Source organism: Tursiops truncatus, chromosome 5 (genome assembly GCF_011762595.2).
Source record: "Tursiops truncatus isolate mTurTru1 chromosome 5, mTurTru1.mat.Y, whole genome shotgun sequence".
In the NCBI taxonomy this organism is placed as follows: Eukaryota; Metazoa; Chordata; class Mammalia; order Artiodactyla; family Delphinidae; genus Tursiops; species Tursiops truncatus.
The window spans coordinates 113,341,156-113,365,793 of record NC_047038.1 but is presented as its reverse complement, the minus strand read 5'-3'; the positions used below and the strand labels follow the sequence as shown (position 1 = coordinate 113,365,793).

Here is a 24,638-nt window from a genome sequence, read left to right as displayed (position 1 = left end):
ATTCAGAGGCTTACCACAAGGGGCCATCATCTAAAAGGAGAGTTAGGCAAGAGTACTCCCAGGGGAAGGAGGGATGAGAGAAGGGGCTTACATCGAGTCTCTGGGTGAGAGAGCTCCGAGGGCGGCATCAGCTTTGGGCCTTTTTATTGCAAGCCTCTGTCTTATCAATAGGTAACAACTGTTGGGTGATGTTTTAGAGCAGGGGTTCCCCAACCCCCAGGCCGCAGACGGCTACCAGTCCGTGGCCTGTTAGGGACGGGGCCACACAGCAGGAGGTGAGCGGCGGGTGAGTGAGTGAAGCTTCATCTGCCCCTCCCCATCTCTCCCAGTCACTGCATTACCGTCTGAACCACACCCAGCGTGGAAAAATTGTCTTCCACGAAACCGGTCCCTGGCGCCAAAAAGGTTCGGCACCTCTGGTTTAGAGCTATGCAAAGCAAGCAGGCAATAAGTGGCTAAAATTTGGATCGCTTAGGCTATTTTAAAAATAATTGGACGTGTAAAAATTTGAGTTTGGCACCAGTGAGCTTTTGTGCTAACGGAGCTCAACCTTCAGTGAAGAAAATCAGAACCTAGGGGCCAGAACACAGAGGCCGTCTTTGACTCGTTTATAGAACAATCTATCTCAAGGCACCGAAAGCACTTAATTGTTCTGGGAACAGAGAATAGCTTCCTTCCATCATAGAAAGTATCTGATTCAAATAAACTAATAGTTCATGAGTTCAATGCTATTACCCTCTATGGTTTTATTTACCTACACTTGTATCAAGAAAAAGAAATTGTTTGTGCTAAGTGGAAGTAGGTGACCCTACCTTCAAATATAAATTTGTATTTCAAAGAATCATATTATTTGAATTTCTTTTTTTATTTGAACTTATGATTAATTTCTTATGATAACAACTTTTGGTGTCACTTTGTAACATATTCAAATATTTCTGCTTCCAGCTAGAACCATCTAAGGATTTACGTTTAATTCTTCTTATCCATATATGTATGAAATACGTAAACATTGATGAGAAGTCCAATGACGCCCTAAACTCCCCTTCCATCTTGTAGATGCATATGCATTTATCTTGAGTTTGTGAGGGCAATTCTCATTCTGATACAAGCTACTAGCTTTATTGCAACTCAATAACATTTACAACTGGCATAAACATTGACTGCAGGCCTTCTCCTGTCTTGCCTCCTGGCCCTGGCATTGCTGGCAACTCCAGCCAGCCTCCTCTGCTGAGGCTCATCCAAGTACCAGCCTCTGTGCCCTCAAACTCCAGGGGACATATGACAAGCCTTCCTAAGAATTCTTAGTCACTATACATTGTATTGCAGCCCTGGGTGTATGCAACTGTAGCGCTCTCTGCTCTCAAGTTTTTCATGAAGGAAATCTGTTTTCATCTGAATCTCTAGGTTCTTGGTGGATGCTGGATATTGGACCAGCTTGGCCATCTCCAAGGTGATGTGTCTAGTTTCTCTCTTTGAATGTACGGGCACTTTTCCCACTGGCCTCAACTTTAAGGCCTCATCTAGCACTCCAAGATTACCTGAAACATCCTATTTGCCTTCCTATTATCTGCAATAGCAGATTATTTAGAGGTATTGAAGAACCAGCTTAGAAAGAACAAGGGGAAGGGAACTAACATTTTTTGAGTACTTACTATACGATAAATACACTATATGAATTATCACATTCACTCTTCATGACAATTCTAACAAGTAGGTACCATTTTATCCCTTTTTATTATTGAGTGAACTAAAACGAGGCAACTTTACCTACGATCAGAGCAATGATTCAAATTCAGATCTGTTTGATTTGAAATATGGGCATCAAAATTACTAGCATTTAGAAATATATATCAATAAGCATTTCCTATCTAAGTAATTCTGTTTAGTACAACAGACCTTATTTGTGCGCTTCACTTCCTTTACATAAAATAATCATGCACAGAGGCTTCCGGGAAGATGGCGGAAGAGTAAGACGCGGAGATCACCTTCCTCCTCACAGATACACCAGAAATACATCTACACGTGGAACAACTCCTACAGAACACCTACTGAACGCTGGCAGAAGCCCTCAGACCTCCCAAAAGGCAAGAACCCCCCCCCCCCCCCCACGTACCTGGGTAGGGCAAAAGAAAAAAGAATAAACAGAGACAAAAGGATACGGCCGGGACCTGCACCAGTGGGAGGGAGCCGTGAAGGAGGAAAGGTCTCCACACACTAGGAAGCCCCTTCGCGGGCGGAGGCTGCGCGTGGCGGAGGGGGATAGCTTCGGAGCCAAGGAGGAGAGCACAGCAACAGGGGTGCGGAGGGCAAAGCGGAGAGACTCCCACACAGAGGATCAGGGCAGACCAGTATTCACCAGGCCGAGAGGCTTGTCTGCTCACCCGCCGGGGCGGGCGGGGCTGGGAGTTGAGGCTCGGGCTTCCGTTGGAGCGCCGGGAGAGGACTGGGGTTGGCGGCGTGAACACAGCCTGCAGGGGGTTAGTGCGCCACGGCTAGCCGGGAGGGAGTCCGGGGAAAAGTCTGGAGCTGCCGAAGAGGCAAGAGACTTTTTCTTCCCTCTTTGTTTCCTGGCGCGCGAGGAGAGGGGATTAAGAGCTCTGCTTAAAGGAGCTCCAGAGACGGGCGCGAGCCGCGGCTAAAAGCGCGGACCCCAGAGACGGGCCTGAGACGCTAAGGCTGCTGCTGCCGCCTCCAGGAAGCCTGTGTGCGAGCACAGGTCACTATCCACACCCCCTTCCGGGGAGCCTGTGCAGCCCGCCACTGCCAGGGTGCCGGGATCCAGCGACAAATACCTGGGAGAACGCACGGCGCGCCTCAGGCTGGTGCAAGGTCACGCCGGCCTCTGCCGCCGCAGGCTCCGCCCTGCACTTGGTGCCCCTCCCTCCCCCCCCCCCCCCCCCCCCCGGCCTGAGTGAGCAAGAGCCCCGGAATCAGCGGCTCCTTTAACCCCGTCCTGTCTGAGCAAAAAACAGACGCCCTCCAGCGACCTACACGCAGAGGCGGGGCCAAATCCAAAGCTGAGCCCCTGGGAGCTGTGAGAACAAAGAGGAGAAAGGGAAATCTCTCCCAGCAGCCTCAGAAACAGCGGATTAAAGCTCCACGGTCAACTTGATGTACCCTGCATCTGTGGAATACCTGAATAGACGAGTCATGCCAAATTAAGGAGGTGGACTTTGAGAGCAAGATTTATGATTTTTTCCCCTTTTCCTCTTTTTGTGACTGTGTATGTGTATGCTTCTGTGTGAGATTTTGTCTGTATAGCTTTGCTTCCACCATTTGTCCTAGGGTTCTATCTGTGCATTTTTTTGTTTTGTTTTTTAATTTTTTTTCTTAATAATAATTTTTTTATTTTAATAACTGTATTATATTTGATCTTATTTTATTTTACCTTATCTTCTTTCTCTCTTTTTTTCTTCCTTCCCTCCTTCCTTCCTTCCTCCCTCCCTCCCTCCCTCCCTTCTTTCTTCCTTCCTTCCTTCCTTCCTTTCTTCCTTTCTTTCTTTCTTTCTTTCTACTTCTACTTATTCTTCCTACTTTTTCTCCCTTTTATTCTGAGCCGTGTGGATGAAAGGCTCTTGGTGCTGCAGCCAGGAGTCAGTGCTGTGCCTCTGAGGTGGGAGAGCCAACTTCAGGACACTGGTCCACAAGAGACCTCCCAGCTCGACATAACATCAAATGGAGAAAATCTCCCAGAGATCTCCATCTCAACACCAGCACCCAGCTTCACTCAACGACGAGCAACCTACAGTGCTGGACATCCTTTGCCAAACAACTAGCAAGACAGGAACACAACCCCACCCATTAGCAGAGAGGCTGCCTAAAATCATAAGTCCACAAACACCCCAAAACACACCACCAGACGTGGACCTGCCCACCAGAAAGACAAGATCCAGCCTCATCCACCAGAACACAGGCACTAGTCCCCTCCACCAGGAAGCCTACACAACCCACTGAACCAACCTTAGCCACTGGGGACAGACACCAAAAACAATGGGAACTACGAACCTGCAGCCTGCAAAGAAGAGACCCCAAACACAGTAAGATAAGCAAAATGAGAAGACAGAAAAACACAGCAGATGAAGGAGTAAGATAAAAACCCACCAGACATAACAAATGCAGAGGAAATAGGCAGCCTACCTGAAAAAGAAATCAGAATAATGAGAGTAAAGATGATCCAAAATCTTGGAAATAGAATACAGAAAATGCAAGAAACATTTAACAAGGACCTAGAAGAACTAAAGATGAAACAAACAATGCTGAACAACACAATAAATGAAATTAAAAATACTCTAGATGGGATCAATAGCAGAATAACTGAGGCAGAAGAACGGATAAGTGACCTGGAACATAAAATAGTGGGAATAACTACTGCAGAGCAGAATAAAGAGAAAAGAATGAAAAGAACTGAGGACAGTCTCAGAGACCTCTGGGACAACATTAAACGCACCAACATTCGAATTATCGGGGTTCCAGAAGAAGAAAAGAAAAAGGGACTGAGAAAATATTTGAAGAGATTATAGTTAAAAACTTCCCTAATATGGGAAAGGAAATAGTTAATCAAGTTCAGGAAGCACAGAGAGTCCCATACAGGATAAATCCAAGGAGAAATACGCCAAGACACATATTAATCAAACTGTCAAAAATTAAATACAAAGAAAACATATTAAAAGCAGCAAGGGAAAAACAACAAATAACACACAAGGGAATCCCCATAAGGTTAACAGCTGATCTTTCAGCAGAAACTCTGCAAGCCAGAAGGGACTGGCAGGACATATTTAAAGTGATGAAGGAGAAAAACCTGCAACCAAGATTACTCTACCCAGCAAGGATCTCATTCAGATTTGATGGAGAAATTAAAACCTTTACAGACAAGCAAAAGCTGAGAGAGTTCAGCACCACCAAACCAGCTTTACAACAACTGCTAAAGGAACTTCTCTAGGCAAGAAACACAAGAGAAGGAAAAGACCTACAATAACAAACCCGAAACAATTAAGAAAGTGGGAATAGGAACATACATATCGATAATTACCTTAAATGTAAATGGACTAAATGCTCCCACCAAAAGACACAGATTGGCTGAATGGATACAAAAATAAGACCCATATATTTTCTGTCTACAAGAGACCCACTTTAGACCTAGAGACACATACAGACTGAAAGTAAGGGGATAGAAAAAGATAATTCATGCAAATGGAAACCAAAAGAAAGCTGGAGTAGCAATTCTCATATCAGACAAAATAGACTTTAAAATACAGACTATTAGAAGAGACAAAGAATGACACTACCTAATGATCAAGGGATCGATCCAAGGAGAAGATATAACAATTGTAAATATTTATGCACCCAACATAGGAGCACCTCAATACATAAGGCAAATCCTAACAGCCATAAAACGGGAAATTGACAGTAACACATTCATAGTAGGGGACTTTAACACCCCACTTTCACCAATGGACAGATCATCCAAAATGAAAATAAATAAGGAAACACAAGCTTTAAATGATACATTAAACAAGATGGACTTAATTGATATTTGTAGGACATTCCATCCAAAAACAACAGAATACACATTTTTCTCAAGTGCTCATGGAACATTCTCCAGGATAGATCATATCTTGGGTCACAAATCAAGCCTTGGTAAATTTAAGAAAATTGTAATTGTATCAAGTATCTTTTTCAACCACAATGCTATGAGACTAGATATCAATTACAGGAAAAGATCTGTAAAAAATACAAACACATGGAGGCTAAACAATACACTACTTAATAACGAAGTTATCACTGAAGAACTCAAAGAGGAAATTAAAAAATACCTAGAAACAAATGACAATGGAGACACGACGACCCAAAATCTATGGGATGCAGCAAAAGCAGTTCTAAGAGGGAAGTTTATAGCAATACAATCGTACCTTAAGAAACAGGAAACATCTCGAATAAACAACCTAACCTTGCACCTAAAGCAATTAGAGAAAGAAGAACAAAAAAACCCCAAAGTTAGCAGAAGGAAAGAAATCATAAAAATCAGATCAGAAATAAATGAAAAAGAAATGAAGGAAACAATAGCAAAGATCAATAAAACTAAAAGCTGGTTCTTTGAGAAGATAAACAAAATTGATAAACCATTAGCCAGACTCATCAAGAAAAAAAGGGAGAAGACAAATTAATAGAAATGAAAAAGGAGAAGTAACAACTGACACTACAGAAATACAAAAGATCATGAGAGATTACTACAAGCAACTCTATGCCAATAAAATGCACAACCTGGAAGAAATGGACAAATTCTTAGAAATGCACAGCCTGCCAAGACTGAATCACGGAGAAATAGAAAATATGAACAGACCAATCACAAGCACTGAAATTGAAACTGTGAATAAAAATCTTCCAAGAAACAAAAGCCCAGACCCAGATGGCTTCACAGGCGAATTCTATCAAACATTTAGAGAAGAGCTAACACCTATCCTTCTCAAACTCTTCCAAAATATAGCAGAGGGAGGAACACTCCCAAACTCATTCTAGGAGGCCACCACCACCCTGATACCAAAACCAGACAAGGATGTCACAAAGAAAGAAAACTACAGGCCAATATCACTGATGAACATAGATGCAAAAATCCTCAACAAAATACTAGCAAACAGAATCCAACAGCACATTAAAAGGATCATACACCATGATCAAGTGAGGTTTATTCAAGGAATGCAAGGATTCTTCAGTATATGCAAATCAATCAACGTGTTACACCATATTAACAAATTGAAGGAGAAAAACCATTTGATCATCTCAATAGATGCAGAGAAAGCTTTCGACAAAATTCAACACCCATTTATGATAAAAACCCTGCAGAAAGTAGGCATAGAGGGAACTTTCCTCAACATAATAAAGGCCATATATGACAAACCCACAGCCAACATCGTCCTCAGTGGTGAAAAACTGAAAGCATTTCCACTAAGATCAGGAACAAGACAAGGTTGCCCACTCTTACCACTCTTATTCAACATACTTTTGGAACTTTTAGCTACAGCAATCAGAGAAGAAAAGGAAATAAAAGGAATCCAAATCGGAAAAGAAGAAGTAAAGCTGTCATTGTTTGCAGATGACATACTATACATAGAGAATCCTAAAGATGCTAGCAGAAAACTGCTAGAGCTAATCAATGAATTTGGTAAAGTAGCAGGATACAAAATTAATGCACAGAAATCTCTGGCATTCCTATACACTAATGATGAAAAATCTGAAAGTGAAATCAAGAAAACACTCCCATTTACCATTGCAACAAAAAGAATAAAATATCTAGGAATAAACCTACCTAAGGAGACAAAAGACCTGTATGCAGAAAATTATAAGACACTGATGAAAGAAATTAAAGATGATACAAATAGGTGGAGAGATATACCATGTTCTTGGATTGGAAGAATCAGCACTGTGAAAATGACTCTACTACCCAAAGCAATCTACAGATTCAGTGCAATCCCTATCAAACTATCACTGGCATTTTTCACAGAACTAGAACAAAAAATTTCACAATTTGTATGGAAACGTAAAAGACCCCGAATAGCCAAAGCAATCTTGAGAACGAAAAAAGGAGTTGGAGGAATCAGGCTCCCTGACTTCAGACTATACTACAAAGCTACAGTAATCAAGACAGTATGGTACTGGCACAAAAACAGAAAGATAGATCAATGGAACAGGATAGAAAGCCCAGTGATAAACCCATGCACATATGGTCACCTTATCTTTGATAAAGGAGGCAGGAATGTACAGTGGAGAAAGCACAGCCTCTTCAATAAGTGGTGCTGGAAAAACTGGACAGGTACATGTAAAAGTATGAGATTAGATCAGTCCCTAACACCATACACAAAAATAAGCTCAAAATGGATTAAAGACCTAAATGTAAGGCCAGAAACTATCAAACTCTTAGAGGAAAACATAGGCAGAACACTCTATGACATAAATCACAGCAAGATCCTTTTTGACCCACCTCCTAGAGAAATGGAAATAGAAACAAAAACAAACAAATGGGACCTAATGAAACTTCAAAGCTTTTGCACAACAAAGGAAACTATAAACAAGACGAAAAGACAGCCCTCAGAATGGGAGAAAATATTTGCAAATGAAGCAACTGACAAAGAACTAATCTCCAAAATTTATAAGCAGCTCATGCAGCTCAATAACAAAAAAACAAACAGCGCAATCCAAAAATGGGCAGAAGACCTAAATAGACATTTCTCCAAAGAAGATATGCAGACTGCCAACAAACACATGAAAGAATGCTCAACATCATTAATCATTAGAGAAATGCAAATCAAAACTACAATGAGATATCATCTCACACCAGTCAGAATGGCCATCATGAAAAAATCTAGAAATAGTAAATGCTGGAGAGAGTGTGGAGAAAAGGGAACCCTCTTGCACTGTTGGTGGGAATGTAAATTGATACAGCCACTGTGGAGAACAGTATGGAGGTTCCTTAAAATATTACAAATAGAATTACCATATGACCCAGCAATCCCGCTACTGGGCATATACCCTGTGAAAACCATAATTCAGAAAGAGTCATGTACCAAAATGTTCATTGCAGCTCTATTTACAATAGTCCGGAGATGGAAACAACCTAAGTGTCCATCATCGGATGAATGGATAAAGAAGATGTGGCACATATATACAATGGAATATTACTCAGCCATAAAAAGAAATGAAATTGAGCTATTTGTAATGAGGTGGATAGATCTAGAGTCTGTCATACAGAGTGAAGTAAGTCAGAAAGAGAAAGACAAATACCGTATGCTAACACATATATATGGAATTTAAGGGAAAAAAAAGTCATGAAGAACCTAGGGGTAAGATAGGAATAAAGACACAGACCTACTAGAGAATGGACTTGAGGATATGGGGAGGGGGAAGGGGAAGCTGTGACAAAGCGAGAGAGAGGCATGGACATATATACACTACCAAACGTAAGGTAGATAGCTAGTGGGAAGCAGCCCCATAGCACAGGGAGATCAGCTCGGTGCTTTGTGACCGCCTGGAGGGGTGGGATGGGGAGGGTGGGAGGGAGGGAGACGCAAGAGGGAAGAGATATGGGAACATATGTATATGTATAACTCATTCACTTTGTTATAAAGCAGAAACTAACACACCATTGTAAAGCAATTATACTCCAATAAAGATGTAAAAAAAAAATAATCATACACATATATTCACTGAAAACCATAAATTGCAAAGTTGTATGTCTTGTGTTGTCTACATTTTAAACTGCTTTATTCAGATATAATTGTCCTATGATAAACTGCATATTTTAGGGTGTACACTTTGATAAGTTTTAAAATTTTTATTTTATATTGGGGTACAGCTGATTTACAATGTTGTGTTAGTTTCAGGTGTACAGCAAAGTGATTCAGTTATACATATATCTATTCTTTTTCAAATTCTTTTCCCATTTATTATAGAATACTGAGCAGAGTTCCCTGTGCTGTACAGTAGGTCCTTGTTGATTATACACTTTGATAAGTTTTATACCTGTGAACTTATCACCACGATCAAGACAATGAAAATATCCATCACCCTCAAAAGTTTCCTTGTGCACCTTGACAATCTTTCTCTTGCCTCTCTCTCCCACCCAAACAATCATTGATCCGCTTTCTGTCACTAAAGATTAGTTTATATTTTCTAGAGTTTTAAGAAAATCAAAACATTTAATATATTCTCTTTTTGTTATAGATAGATATCTATATAGATATAGATATAGTATAATTTGTTTATCCATTCACCTGTTGATGGACATTTGGATTGCTTCCAGTTTTAAGTTATTTCAAAGAAAACCTTCTATGAACATATGTCTTTGTATGAACATATGCTTTCATTTCTTTTGGGTAAATACTAAAGAGTGGAATGATTGGATCACAGGGCAGATGTATGTTTAACTTTTTAAGAAACTGTCGACCTGTTTTTCAAAGTGACTTGTAGCATTTTATACTCCACCAGAAGTCTATGAGAGTTCTAGTCTTCAAATTTTGGCCCACACTTGGGCCAGTCTTTTTAATTTTAATCATTTTTAATTTTAATCATTGTAATAGGTTCATGGTGGTATCTCACTGTAGTTTTAATTTCCTTTTCCCTAGTGACTGATGCTGTTGAGCACCTTTTCATATGCTTATTCGCCATCCATATCTGTTCAAATCTTTTGCTCATTTAAAAAAATGTAGTCTTTGTTTTTCAAAAATAAAAAGAAATAAAATAATATTGGTTAGTGTATGTCAAAAAAATGTTTAGAGGACCACTCCCCAAACCAAAAAAAGTAAATATTTGTGGATATTAGAATTAAAGGAAAATTTAACCTTATAAGTTATTCATTTCTGAAATGTTTAAATATTTTTGCAATGAGCATGTGTTACTTATTAGGAAAAACAATTTATCTTTCTTTCTTTTGCAGATGTACATTTAAGACAATCTTTATGGATTTGATGATTTGGTGAAGAAGGCCCAGAGAATGATTTTGGAGTAATGAGAATTGAGTTTTATACAGCTGCTGCTACCTCTTCTCACACAGCATTATAAGGATGCTTCCTGAGAACAGAACATCTGGGAACAACTGGTGGAAGAAGGGTATTGCTAGACAGAGTGCTAGAAAGATAGCGCTTTGACTAGTTTTTATTTTGCTCTGCAAACATGGCGGGTCGGGGAAGAGGCTGAGCCAAGCATCTGGAAAGACAGGTGAGTTCTGGGAAAAGATGAGAAGATGAGAAGACTGCTTGGGGAGGAACTTTGGGAAGTCACAGGAGGTGAATTTAGGGGAAATTGTTTTGTGAAAGGGTGGTATAACCCTCTTCATCTGCCCAAGAAAACATCTTTAAAATCGACATTATTCATTAGTTCTTTTTGGACGTCAACTTATGTTTTCTGGGTATCTCCAGGTTGATACAGAGAGAGAGCAGGGGTGGACCAAGGAGTAACCTTATGACCTCAGCTCACAAAACTCTTAAACTGAGAAGAGGAAATGGTGAAAGAAAAGAGAAATGTTGAGCAAGTACAAATTTAGTCTTAAATCACTTAAAATAATTTTTAAAAATTGTAAAGGTAATTTTTAAGAGCAATTTTAGGTTTCCAATAAAATTGAGAGGGAGGTTACAGAGATTTTCCGTATATCCCCTCTCTTCACACATGCATAACTTCCCGCTTTATCAACATCCCCCTTTATCAACATCAGTCACCAGGATGGTATATATTTTTACCAAAGGTGAACCTACAGTGACATATCATAGTCACCCAAAGGTCATTGTTTACTTTAGGGTTCACTCTTGGTGTTGTCCACTCTATTTCACTGCCTTAAAAATCTTCTTTGTGCTGCCTATTCACCTCTTCCCTCCCCCCGATCCTGGCAACCACTAATAATTTTAATTGTCTCCATAGCTTTGCTTTTTCCAGAATCTCCTATAATTGGAATCATGCAGTCTTTTCAGATTGGCTTCTTTCCCTTAGGAATATGCATTTAAGGTCCTTATGTTGTTTCATGGCTTGATAGCACATTTCTTTTTAGCACTGAATAATATTCCATTGTCTGATGTACCACAGTTTATTTATCCAGTCACCTACTGAAGGACATCTTAGTTGTTTTCAAGTTTTAGCAGTTATGAATATAGCTGCTATAAACACCCGTGTGCAGGTTTTGTGTAGACATAAATTTTCAGCTCCTTTAGGTAAATAGCAAGGAACATGATTGCTGGATCCTGTGATAAGAATATGTTTAGTTTTTTATGAAACTCCCAAACTGTGTTCCAAAATGACTCTGCCATTTTACATTCCCACCAGCCTTGTATGAGTGTTTCTGTCGTTCCACATTCTTACCAGCATCTGGTGTTTTCAGTGTTCTGAATTTTGGCCATTCTGATATGTGTCTAGTGGTATCTCATTGTTGTTTTAAATCTCATTTCCCTGGTGACATATAATGTAGAGCATCTTTTCATATGCTTATTTACCACCTGTTTATCTTCTTTGGTGGAGTGTCTATGAAGATCTTTGGTTATTTTTAAATTGGGTTCTTTGTTTTCTTCCTATTGAGTTTTAAGAGTTCTTTGTATATGTTGGATAACAGTCCTTTCAGATGTCTTTGCGAATATTTTCTCCCATTCTGTGGCTTGCCTTCTCATTTTCTTGACATTGTCTTTTGCAGAGCAGAAGTTTTAAATTTTAATGAAGTTCAACTTACTACTTATTTCTTTCATGGATCAGGTCTTTGGTGGTGAATCTCACTTTTTTTTTTTTAAACCCATTTTTTAAAAGTCCTCTTGACTAGGTAAAGTGAAAGAAGAGAGGCAGCCTCTATCCATCAGAGTCCTCATAGAAAACACTGTCAAAAGGTCATTGAAAAGATTATAATGAAGAGACTACTTCCTGAGATGAAGTCAAGGTTAAGGAAAATAAAAGATATTGACCTAGCGGGAAACAGTTGCCAGCCCTAGGCCTAAAGGGGCAATGGGAAGGGGCAGCTACTGGTTGCTGAAAGAGAGGAGCTGCTGGAGACGAATGTGGCCTTAAGTAGAGGAACCAAATGGGAGCCAGAAGACAGGGAACCATGATGTATTCCACACAGGTCAGTGGCCAGAGGCTCAGAGAAGAGCTGGGACAGAGTGAATCTAGATGGGCATATGAAGGACATCCTCGCACAGACTCCCAACAGAATCCTACTCTTCCCATCCATTCACCCCTTAAACCACCCACTTCCATCTAGAAAGTCATAAGAACAGTTTCAACCTAGAGGCTGGTGATTCCTAATTCCTTTTGGCTCACAGACTCCAAAAAGCACTCATAAGCACCTTCATAAATTTACATACAATATTTCTCCTCCTTACAGACAGGGAGCCTTTTACTAAGCAAGTAGTTAGATCTTTCTCACTGATATTCTTGCAAAAATTAGTAGCCAATACCTGAAAAACGTTTTGAAATAAATCCAGATTGTATATTTAAAATAAAAAAAATTCAGGAGGAAATTTCTGCTTAAAAGGAAATTTCAAAAGTACATGGCTTTTTTTTTTAACTTCAATAAGCACTTTAGCTTTATTTGACATTCTACACATGTCAATTCTAACTCTGATGGCAGTAAGTTATGAAATCCTCGATTACAAGGGTAGGTGTTACAGGTGGAATGAAAATTTCCATTTCTTGCCTTTGCTGCTAAGGGTTGGTTTGACTGAGAAAAATGTCAGAATTCTCAAACACGCTGTGAGTTGGATTCCTTCTGTATCGTGTCTTTGTCTTTGTTCTCCAGTCATTGAGGTCATCTTTGGTTTTTGTTTGTTTATTTGTTTTTGGCCATGCCACGTGGCATGCGGGATCTTAGTTCCCAGACCAGGGGACCAGGGATTGAACCCATGGCCCCTGCAGTGGAAGTGAGAAGTCTTAACCACTGGACCACCAGGGAAATCCTGAAGTCATCTTTGTCCAGATCTGCTCCATTGACACTATCTGGTATTTTGAGCAGAGGTACTGTGCGGATTTCTGCAGTGTTTCCCGATTCTAGAGGTATTTTCCTGACAAGGAATTGGCACCCTGGGTTATAGCTGGCAGGAAAACTTTCCCCAGATCTGTAAAGTTTCCTTAGCTGTCTACCTCCAATCTTCCAGAGAGGTAGCCTCATCCAAAGAGTAGGTAGTTTTCTAGCAATTCCCCTCACAGTGAGTAAGGGACTTTGATTAGGAGTGTGGGCCCAAAATTTAGACTGCTTGAAGCTTGGAACCACTCTTTAAAACCTTGAGAACTTAAGCAAGTGACTTGGCTCGATTTCCTCATCAGTGGATAATAACAGTACCTATTTAATAAGATTGTTGTGAGGATTAGATTAATTCAGATAAAGCTTTATAATGGGGTAGCCACATTTTGTTATTATTCTAATAGCCACATACATCTAGAAAGCTGTGGAAAAATTCTTTCCTGTCATTCATTATTCTGTTCATTCGTTCATGTGCTTCTGATTATTTACTGAGCTCAGCACTGTGCTCTGTGCTAGAGATACAATGATCAACTAAAACAGAATTAGTCGGGCTTCCCTGGTGGCGCGGTAGTTGAGGGTCTGCCTGCCGATGCGGGGGGCACGGGTTCGTGCCCCGGTCCGGGAGGATCCCACATGCCGCGTAGCGGCTGGGCCCGTGGGCCGTGGCCGCTGAGCCTGCGTGTCCGGAGCCTGTGCTCCGCGGCGAGAGAGGCCACAGCAGTGAGAGGCCCGCGTACTGCAAAAAAAACAAAAAAAAAAACAAACAAAAAAAACAAAACAGAATTAGTCCCTGGCTTCCTTGAGCCCATAGTCTAGTAGGGAAGACAGATGCTAATCAAATAATCATAACCACAAATATAAAATTATTATGGAAGAAAGGGACATGGTTCTATGAGAACCAATAATGGAGAGCTATGACCCTAAAGAAGTGTTGTTTAATCTGAGATCTTAAGGCTGAGAATGAGTTCTCTACCTTGAATTCAGTTAAGTGCTGATAGACTTACTTTTCAGACAGCTGGGTTTTCTATATAGCAGAGGAGAACTTCAAAAACTTCAGAAAAGACAGAAATTCAAGGCTCTGACATTGAATAGGTTGATGACTTTTGGAGTAGTAAACAATATTTTAATCAGGGTTTGTCTCTGACATGAATGCAAGACAGTCTGGGATGGAATGAATCTCAGTGACGTGTGGAGTTTCTTCCTTCACCAAGCCAGAAAGCCCAGATGCACTGCCAAATAGGGCTGGGTCACCGGCTGTGCCCAGGATCAATGTCTGAGTTGAAGTTTTGTTTGGCAAATAAAGTTTTTACAATTTCAAAACCACAGGAGGCCTCTGAACTTTCCAGAAGGGCTCCCAACATAGGAATCCTCCTCTGATACTGTCTTCATACAAATAACACGGGAACCAGGACTTTACTCTGCTAAGAGAAGTCAATACCTTCATGATAAAGAGAAATGGTCCCCAATGTTCATAGCAGCACTATTCACAATAGCCAAGAAGTGGAAGCAGCCCGTGTGTCCATCGACAGAGGAATGGATAAAAAAGATGTGGTAGATGGAATTCTACTCAGCCATAAAAAAGAATGAAATAATGCCATTGGCAGCAACATGGATGGACCTAGAGAGTATCATACTAAGTAAAATAAGTCAGAAAGAGAAAGACAAATATCATATGATATCGCTTATATGTGGAATCTAAAATCTGGCATAAATGAACTTATTTACAAAACAGAAACAGACTCACAGACATAGAAAACAAACTTATAGTTACCAAAGGGGAAGGAGGGCGGAGTCAGGAGTATGGGATTAACAGATACACACTACTATAACAACAAGGACCTACTGTATAGCACAGGGAACTATATTTAATATTTTGTAATAACCTATAATGGAAAAGAATCTGAAAAAAAATAAAAATGGGGATAATATATATTTTTAAAGTGCTGTCCGAAAAAAAGAGAGAGAGAGAGAAGGGCAATTCTTCAATGATCTGCTCCAAAATACTGACATAGATTTTACTGATTCTGGAATGGATGAGAACATTTGACAGGGTATTGTCTGAGTTTTAAAATTTTCCTCCAAGGCGTAAATCAGCTTAACCACTTCCAAGACACATTGCTTCCTCAAGGTCTTTTATCTGGTAACAGATAAAACTGCAGTATGCAGTTTTGTAGGATGGCTAAAGACAACATTCTTTGTGTTGAAGCAAATCCAATTTTGGTAACATTTTAATGTCTTTCAATTGAGCATTTGACTTAGGCAAAAAAAGCAGACCATGCAGTGAACTGTCAGGATGTAAGGGACCACTTCAGCTCTGTTGGCTTCCTACTTCCATAGGTAAGCATCTTGCCACACAGGATGCCCTCTGACTCTTGTGTTCTGCTGATACAAATAAAACCCAACCATATATATATATATATATATATATATATATATATATATAGTGATATTTCCTAGCCTAAGCTGGTATCAAGTTATAGATAGATAGGTGATAGATGTTCATAATCATAATAACATGAAACATTTGTAATTCATATCAAAGGAAGGCCTGATACATATTATAGTTGGCCAATGATGACAGTTACAAATTACCAAATGGTACTTTTCTTTACAGGCTGCCTTTTACTTTAGTATGAAACAATGCTTTAGTAACAAATATAAGTTAAACAAAAAGTTTTACTCCCCTAACCATAATTTTAAATATTGGAGAAGACATAAAAGAAGAATATCTTTTCCCACAGGTTGGATCTTCTGAAAGCCACCAGTGGGTGCCCTGGGTCAGAAGGCCCAGGCTAACAACCTCACCTATGTAATCTTTAATCTTACAGTACTAACCTCTCTCTGTTTTTTCTTTCCTCTCTCTTTAATTTCAATTTCACCTTTACAGTTCTTTATGTATTAAATATAACTGTCTGAAGTGAGATAGAGAATCATTTAAATAACTTGGAGCAGCAATTTATAGACTGTGGTACAAAAGATCACTGATGCCCACTGAAAGACCTCAACACTTTTCCCAGCCTTCCCTGGCCTTTGCAGTGTCAGTCGTTTTGCATCTCCTCCCCTCTCCTCAGACTTGTTTTTAACCCCAGTGTTTCTCTGAATTATGATGAGTCTCTTAAAGTTTTGTGTATCAAGATTGACCATGTGCACGTCTCAGAGAATATTCTCTTCTCTTAGCAGGGTTTTTTGACCTGTGTAGGGTCTGTGAACTCTTAGGGGATTCAGAGATATCCTTTAAAGGGGTCTGGAACCAAAACCTCCACATGCATTTCCCTATTTGGAGTTCCATGTACCACAATTCTTTTCTTCCTATGACTGTTTTTCCTGACTTCATTCTTATTTTTCTAGAAGACTCATTACTTCAGCCAATCCATTCATGATCACTTTCTCTTGTTTGTATTATTTTTCTTTCCTCATTCTAAATCCTCATTCACTTCAGCGTTTGAATTTGCAGCCTCCCCGTTACCCTAAATCTGGCCTTGTAAGGAGAGCCCTTCACTTCATGCCCCCAGCAGGGGTCACCCTAGTTCCTTCCCAGAGAGCCATACAGTCCAAATGCCCATTATCAAGTTAAAGGACCCACCTTCTAGTCTTGGAACTGTAGTTCCAGTTTCCATGAAACATTATAAATACTTAAAGCTCAACATTCACATTGTTTTCATCTCCATTCTTATCTAATAGTGGGTAGCACTTTAAGCTCCCTTTAAAGAAAGTATTTATTTATTTATTTTTGGGTGCATTTGGTCTTAGTTGCTGCCCGCGGGCTTTCTCTAGTTGCGGTAAGCGGGGGCTACTCTTCGTTACGGTGCACGGGCTTCTCATTGCAGTGGCTTCCCTTGTTGCGGAGCACGGGTTCTAGGCGCACGGCCTTCAGTAGTTGTGAGGCAAGGGCTTAGTTGCTCCGCCGCATGTGGGATCTTCCCGGACCGGGGCACGAACCCGTGTCCCCTGCATCGGCAGGCGGACTCTCAACCACTGCGCCACCAGGGAAGCCCTTTTCATTGTTTTTTAATCAAGCATTCTCTTTAAAATTGTTTTCTGTAGTTATTTATGCCATTTAAAAAAATGCATTGAGTTTATTATACTAAATAAAAAAGAACCAGGAAAAATTAGCAACATAACAGCTAGTTACGAAAACATAATAATGTTCCAATTAAAGTGATTACTAGAGTTGAGCTCAGGGAACAACTTGATTTAAACAAAAATATCACACCAGTGATTCTACCTTCTCATTCTTGCATCATTAAATTAGATCATTCCCACAAGCATCAAACATGCCATTATTTTTCTCCTCGTAAATCAAACAAAAACTTTTTTTGAGCCTACTTCTCCAGCTATTACCCCAATTCTCTGCTCTTCTCTGAAACAAAACTACTTAAAAGAGTTGCTTGTATTTTCCATCTTCCTCTCCTCTCATTCTGCCTTTTGTCCATTCAAATCAGGCTTTTTCCCACCACTCCTCTGAACTTGCTCTCATCCACTGGGTCCCCAGCGACCTTCATGTTGCTAAATCCAATGGTCAGTTCTCAGTTCTCATCCTACTTGACCTATGAGTAGCATTTGACAATAATGCTTCATACTACAAACATTTTCTTCAGTTGCTTCCAGGACACCACACTGACCTGGTTTTCCTGTCACCTTGCTGATCCCTCATTGTCAATCTCCTGTCCTAGATTCTCGTCCTCTTCTTATGGGTGTTAGAGTTCCATAAGGCTCTGATGTGGTCCTCTTCTGTTCTACATCTCCACTCATTTCCTAGGCGATCTCTTCCAGATCTGTGGCTTTAAATTCCTTCCATGATTCTCTGATGAATCATGTTCCACTGCTCATAGCAGAGATTCCATGACAATAGCTTAGGCACAGACGAGTTCACTCTCTCACATTACTAAGAGTCAGAAGGAGCCTGAAGAAGCCAGTCCACAGCTGATGTGGCAGATCCATGAAGTCATCAGAGACTCAGGCTACTTCTGATTTTCTGCTCCGTCATCCTAGTGTGGGGCTTCTATTCTCAGGTCCACCTCATGATCTGAGATGGCTAACTTCGCTCTAGGCATCATCTACAGATCAGGAGGAAGGAAAGGAGAAAGGAGAACCGTCAGCAGACCAGCTCTTTTAAAGGAGCCTTTTTGGAAGCCCCTGGCCCCAACGCACATATACATTTGCAAGTTTATCTCATTAGTTCAATGGCTAGATTCAGTCATGTGCTTATATCTCGCTGCAAGGGAAACTGGTAGTTGTGGCCTTTATTCCAGGTAGCAATATGTTCAGCCAAAGTTGACATTCTATACTAAAGAGGAAGAGGAGAAAGAATATTTGATAAGCATCTAGTAATCTCTGCTCTAATATCAATATACTGAAGGTCCCATATTAATGTCTCTAGCCCTGTACTCTTCTCTGAGCCTCAAGACTACTTATTCCTTAGCTCTGCTTGGATGCCTACTTGGCAACTCAAACTTAACATGAGTAAAGCACTCCCTTTACAATGCAGTCTCAGCCATGAATGCCTGATTGGGATGAGTTGAGAAAAGAAGGAGGAATGAGAAAGCGAAGACGGTGAATAGAGAGAACTCTTTCAAGGAATTTTGATGTAAAAAGGAGCAGAGGGGAAATCATTGCAGTAGTGAAGTCCTCAAGAAGACAAGGGTGGGAATTCCCTGGTGGTCCAATGGTTAGGACTCTGCATTCTCACTGCTGGGGGCCTGGCTTCGATCCCTGGTCGGGGAACTAAAATCCCACAAGCTGTATGGTGTGGCCAAATAAATAATAATAAAATAAAATAAATAAAAATAGAAGACAAGCGTGGGTGGGATGCAATGCACAAGTGAGGAGATTGGCTTTTGATGGAAACAGGAGTTTACAGGTACAACTTTTAGTCAAGAAGGCTCACTGAATCGAAGCTTTGATAACCTACTCTGCACCAAATGAATGACGATAATAGGTCAAACCTAAAGGGAGAAAACAATAAATATAAATCCAGGTTCAGAAATAAGACAAACAGCTCCTAGGTGGAAATAGAACAAAAATGTCAAAGCAAGTAGGCTGAAGCCACAAAGGTTATGGGAAATCCAGAAAGCACAGAGCCCTGGCCAGGATTTCAGCTCCTGAGGCGTAGAGGACACTAAAACTGCTCCATGAGAAACTAGATTCAGCCTTATAGCCTGAAAACTCCTCTCTTCTCAAGAATGAGGCTGAAAAAATATTAAAACTCTAGGTAACTTCTACTAGGAGACTTGGCTTTTAGAAAGATATAGACCCAGGAAGAAGGGGGTACCCAGATTCAACCCTACAATCAAAAATTGAGCCATCCTGCCTAATTGCTCTGTGATTGGATCTGCGGACTCCACAATATTACCTTAGGGCAGGAATTCCAAGTTACTACTATAATACTTGGCTTTTGGTCAAGGGTCTGCTGACAGAGAGAGGTGAGCTCGTGGTTGAAGGCAAGGGGAGAGATACAAAGAAAAATGCTACAACCTTTCAAAGGCTTCAATGTGAACCTGCAACCTCACATTCAAAACGTGGATGGGTTTAATGCTGAGAAAGAAAGCCAACAAAATTAACAATTAGAATGTGAGTTGACTACAGATAAAATCAGTTTTATGTCTGGAGTAGTTTGATAAGATTTTAATATAAATATGATTGAAACGATCAAAGAATTAAAGGCATAATTTTACCAAAAAGAACAAGAGATTATGGAATAAAAATAAACAAAAATGAAACACAAATGAGATGATCCAAATTTTATATATAAAAAATACAGTCGTTGGAGTACAAATGTATTAGGTTTGAATTCCAATACAGTCAAAGGGAAAATTAGTGACTTGCAAGATTGTAAAATGGAATAGCCCAGAACACAGAAAAGAGAGCAAAGAGAGAGACATGGGTATGGACAGGGTAAGATGGTGTATTTAGTCGTGGGAGACCAGGCAGTACTTTTTGTATTGCTTCTATTTTCTCAGTAAAATTAGAGGTGAGATCATCAGCTGACATGGAGGAGGAGATGTTGAGTGTTAGAAGAAAAAGGAAAACAAGTGACAGTCCTTTTAGAGTGTGGGGAGTAAATTAAGGAAATATGGAAGGATTGCCAGGAAGTGCTGGTGGCCCTCTCCAGTCTATTGGGATTTAGACTGCCTAAAAAAAGTCTGTTGCCAGTGGGACAGATCCTGGGCAAGGGGCAAGAAGCAAATTGAGTGGAAAGACAAATGTTAGGAACACATTCAATTCATTGTGATTATTTACTTTCATAATTGCATGAAAAGGTGGATTCTGTCTATAAAAAGACAGATTTTCAAGTGAAAGTATAGAGAAAAGAAGAAACAGATAACCTATGAGGAAAGAAGAGCAAAGAAAGAGAAAAAAGAAGAAAGCAGTAGAGATATGTCACAGTCATGTGTATTAGAATCAGGTATAGTGACACACTACTATGTGTAAAATAGATAACTAACAAGGACCTACTGTACAGCACAGGGAATTATACTCAATATTTTGTAATAACCTATAAAGGTGAAAATCTGAAAAAATATACATATATGTGAATTACTGTTCTGTGCATCTGAAGCTACAACACTTTAAATCAATTATACTTCAATTAAAAAAAAAGTAGGTATAGTGAGTAGCAAATACTCAGAAAGTAGAAAGAATAATTTAGAAGACAGACTAAATTAGTTATTGGTAGGGGATTGAGAGGGAATCAAATAGCCACTCCTAGTACATTGATCTTCAAAAGTTTTTTTAGTATATTTTAGAAAATTTTCATCAAAATAAATGGAAAGTTTATAATCTAGTCTTTTAAGGGTTAAGTGTCTATCTGGAAAAGTCTGCCCTTGAAAGTTCATTTCTTGATAATTACAGTTATCTGAGGTATGGGAAGTTTTCTTTTTCCTTTCCTTGTTTAGAAAATAATAATATATGCCATCAGAATCTGGCAATCTTCTAACTACTTGTAACACAGGGATCTATATGTGTTCATTCATTCAGTCAACACATATTTGTTGCCTGTGTACTTACGCATATCACTGGTTTAACTCCAAGGACATGTCAAGGCATGTCAATTCTATCACCTGGATTCCATTCCAAGTTCCACTATTCAATACATGGTAAACTGGGATTGGTTGAGTTGCTTAAACTCTTTGAGTCTCAGTTTCCCCTTCTATAAAATAAAAATGAGGATAATGCTACCTTCCCCCGGATAACATTACCCTCCCTCATCAGGTTCCTATGAGCATTAAATGATATAAGATATTTAAAGTGTTTAGGCTCGTGCCTAATAAGTGCTCACTACATGGTAGCTGTTATTCTACTAATTAAATTTAATTCTACTAATTAAAATTCCAAGGAGAATATTATACTGTCTTAGAAGTGATACTAAAGCTAAATATTTCAGAGTGAACCTTGTACGTCTTATTAGGTAACCAATGCACCTAGTATCTTGCTAGGTACTCTGTGGATAGTCAGTAAATGATATCTACCATTATTACTAATAATACTAGTACTTTGGATTTGATAGTACCTCACAATTCTCAAAATGCTGCCATAAGCATTACCTGGTTTGATGCTCACTGCCCCTGGAAAAGTAGATATAGGACAAATATTATCTTCTCAGTTTAATAGATAAAGGAGCAGAGACGTGGAGAAAAGCTAAGTGACTTGACCAAAATCACATGGCTTATAAACCGAAGATTCCAAACTAGAATACAGGTGTTTGTTACCACGGTTGTTAATAAGCATCATAGAGATTGAAAGCATTTATTAATGCAGTTGTTGGTTATCTTAATAATTACACTAATCATTTCCTCGTTTTGATATAGAAATCATTTTCATTTACTTGTTCATTATTAATATATCTAAGGATATCCATAAACCACAAAGTAACTTCATTAGTTCATATCTGTATGAAGCATAGTTTTCCTTATACATTTACAGTGGGAGCCATTTCATGTTTTAATAGAACACATAGTTCTTTTGGTCAGAGTTTAAAATTCACATTTCCAGCAGTCCCTTTCCAGTGAAAATGTAACTATTGCTGTTTCTCCATATCTTTTTAGTCATTATCTTTCTCTTATCCTTTCCCTCTTCTGTTTCACACTGAAGGCCTGTGAGATTTGTGATGCTTGTTATTTTTGCCATATGGGTGCCTTGTGAAAGTAAATTATTAATATGTTTTTCTCCAATACTTGTAATATTTATTAAAGGTGGGAAGTTGCTGGCACTCCCTATGAAGCCATATATTAAGCACTTGCCTAGAGTTTGGCCTTGTTGTGATTTGACCTTTGTTAGTCTCCCTATACTTTTGTTTAAGAAGGAAGGTCCTTTCCTGCTTGGGAAGATGGATGGGGCCTTTGATGTACTGGTGGAGAAATGTATCAAGCTTCGGACCTACAGGAGCCTGGAAAGGGGCTGAATGGTTCTACATAAGGACATGGGATGTCTCTTCTGGAATAGGCAGGAGGGATGGGAAGAAAATTGTGAGGACGGAAGCTGCCATGGGATGTGGGACTGAGGAAACACTGAGGTGTGTTATTTACAGTAAAGTCTCTTAGCTGCTCCTTGAAGATCTGCATTTTTCTTCAAGGCCCTTGGAGTTGAATTTGTACATTCTTCAGATGTGTTACTGTGGGTGCTATGAGCAGAGCAATGCTATATTTGGATTATACAATCGTACCCACAAAATTTATTTAATTAAATATACATTTATATATAGCCCCGTTCTAGATGCTTTTTTAAGAAAAAAATTGTGTTTTGATGATAATGCAGAAAAGTTCAGAACCTGTACACTAAAGGGTTCCTTTTGAAGACCTACTTAAACAGAGTCTGAACTAATTTTTAAAGATTATCTAGAAAACTACTAAAACTTTGTTAGTAGTCTTTAAAACTAGATGAACGAGCTTCTCTGGGAAAATAACCAGTATTAATGTTGGTATATGTCACAGACTATGGGCTTTAGTTTAGAAATGTATTCAGAAAAGCTCTTAATTTTTTCTGGAAATGAGATAGCAGCATTGTTCCAGCAATTTTCCTGAATTGTCTATGTGGTTGGCTTCACTACCCTGTTTGCTAGGAAAATTTGGCCCGTAGTTCTCCCAAGTTCGCAGAATCAGTGAAATTTAGTATAAAGCTGTCATTTTTTCCAGTTAACCAATTTTACTGTCAAGTGGGTGATTCTCTGCTGATTGGCTCCACCACAGATTTGCTTTTCAGCTTGGTGTTCAGTGCTGTTAGGCAATCATTCCTGTGGCAGAGTCCATGGATGAGCTCTCCAAAACAGTTCCCAATCCCTGTCTCCCTTACCTTCATTTACAACTTGAGCTAGAAAACAAGAATCCCCTATTTCCCAGACTCCTTTGCCGCTAAGAGGTGGCCATATAGCATAGTTCTGGCCAAGGAGGTAAAGGGTTTCACTTTGCAAATAGAAAGGAAATAGCTCTTTGGGACAACTATTTTTTTTCCGTTCAGACCATTATTTGTCCCTTTTCCTTTTTTCCTGTATTGAACTTGTATGGGATACCTAGAAGTGCAGCAAGCCATCTTTTGACCACAGGGTAATAATCATGAGAAAGGAATCCGAGTTCCAAAGAGCATCACTGAGCCACTACACCAACATTTGATGGACACACTGTGTTTCATTGAATGAAATAAATACCACCACCCCCCATCCCCACCCCTACCGTGGTCCACTTGGTCCATGTTAGACTTCTGTTGATCGATTACACTTTGGACTAAAACACTCTTTAGACCCACCTGGCTCCTCCCTTTTTCAACAGAAGCAGTTCTGTTACTCGAGTGGGTGCTTCTTGGTGGCCTCTCCAGCCATTCCACAAAGCTCTAATTTCTTTTCCAGAATCTATGTGGTTTCTGGGAAGGTCATTCCATTCCTGTATCTAGGGATGAAGCACTTCACCTAGGCTAAGCCAGTTGATGCATTCCATATTCTAGCCATAATGTTCGGTTCACAATTGACTATATGCCTTAAGATGGTCCAATCAGAATGAGTCTCAGGACTTTTAGTGGAAACTCTGAATCATGGTCCCTCTCTTTCTTCAGCAAATGTGGTGTGCAGATGCAATGCCAGGAACTGCTGCAGTCATTTTGCTACCATGTGGCAAAGGCAGCCTGAGTACACAGCTGGCATACTGAAGAGGACAGATCTTACACCCTCACA

General features: G+C 39.7%; 1 long non-coding RNA gene across 1 annotated transcript; it reads right to left on the bottom strand.

Moving 5' to 3' along the window:
• Positions 1 to 11,049: 11,049 nt before the first annotated feature.
• Positions 11,050 to 18,198, bottom strand: LOC141278815 (uncharacterized). Its single transcript, XR_012332153.1, has 2 exons — positions 18,103 to 18,198; positions 11,050 to 14,216 (listed from the first exon to the last, which is right to left on the bottom strand). It is a non-coding gene; the product is annotated as an uncharacterized lncRNA (long non-coding RNA).
• Positions 18,199 to 24,638: the final 6,440 nt, after the last annotated feature.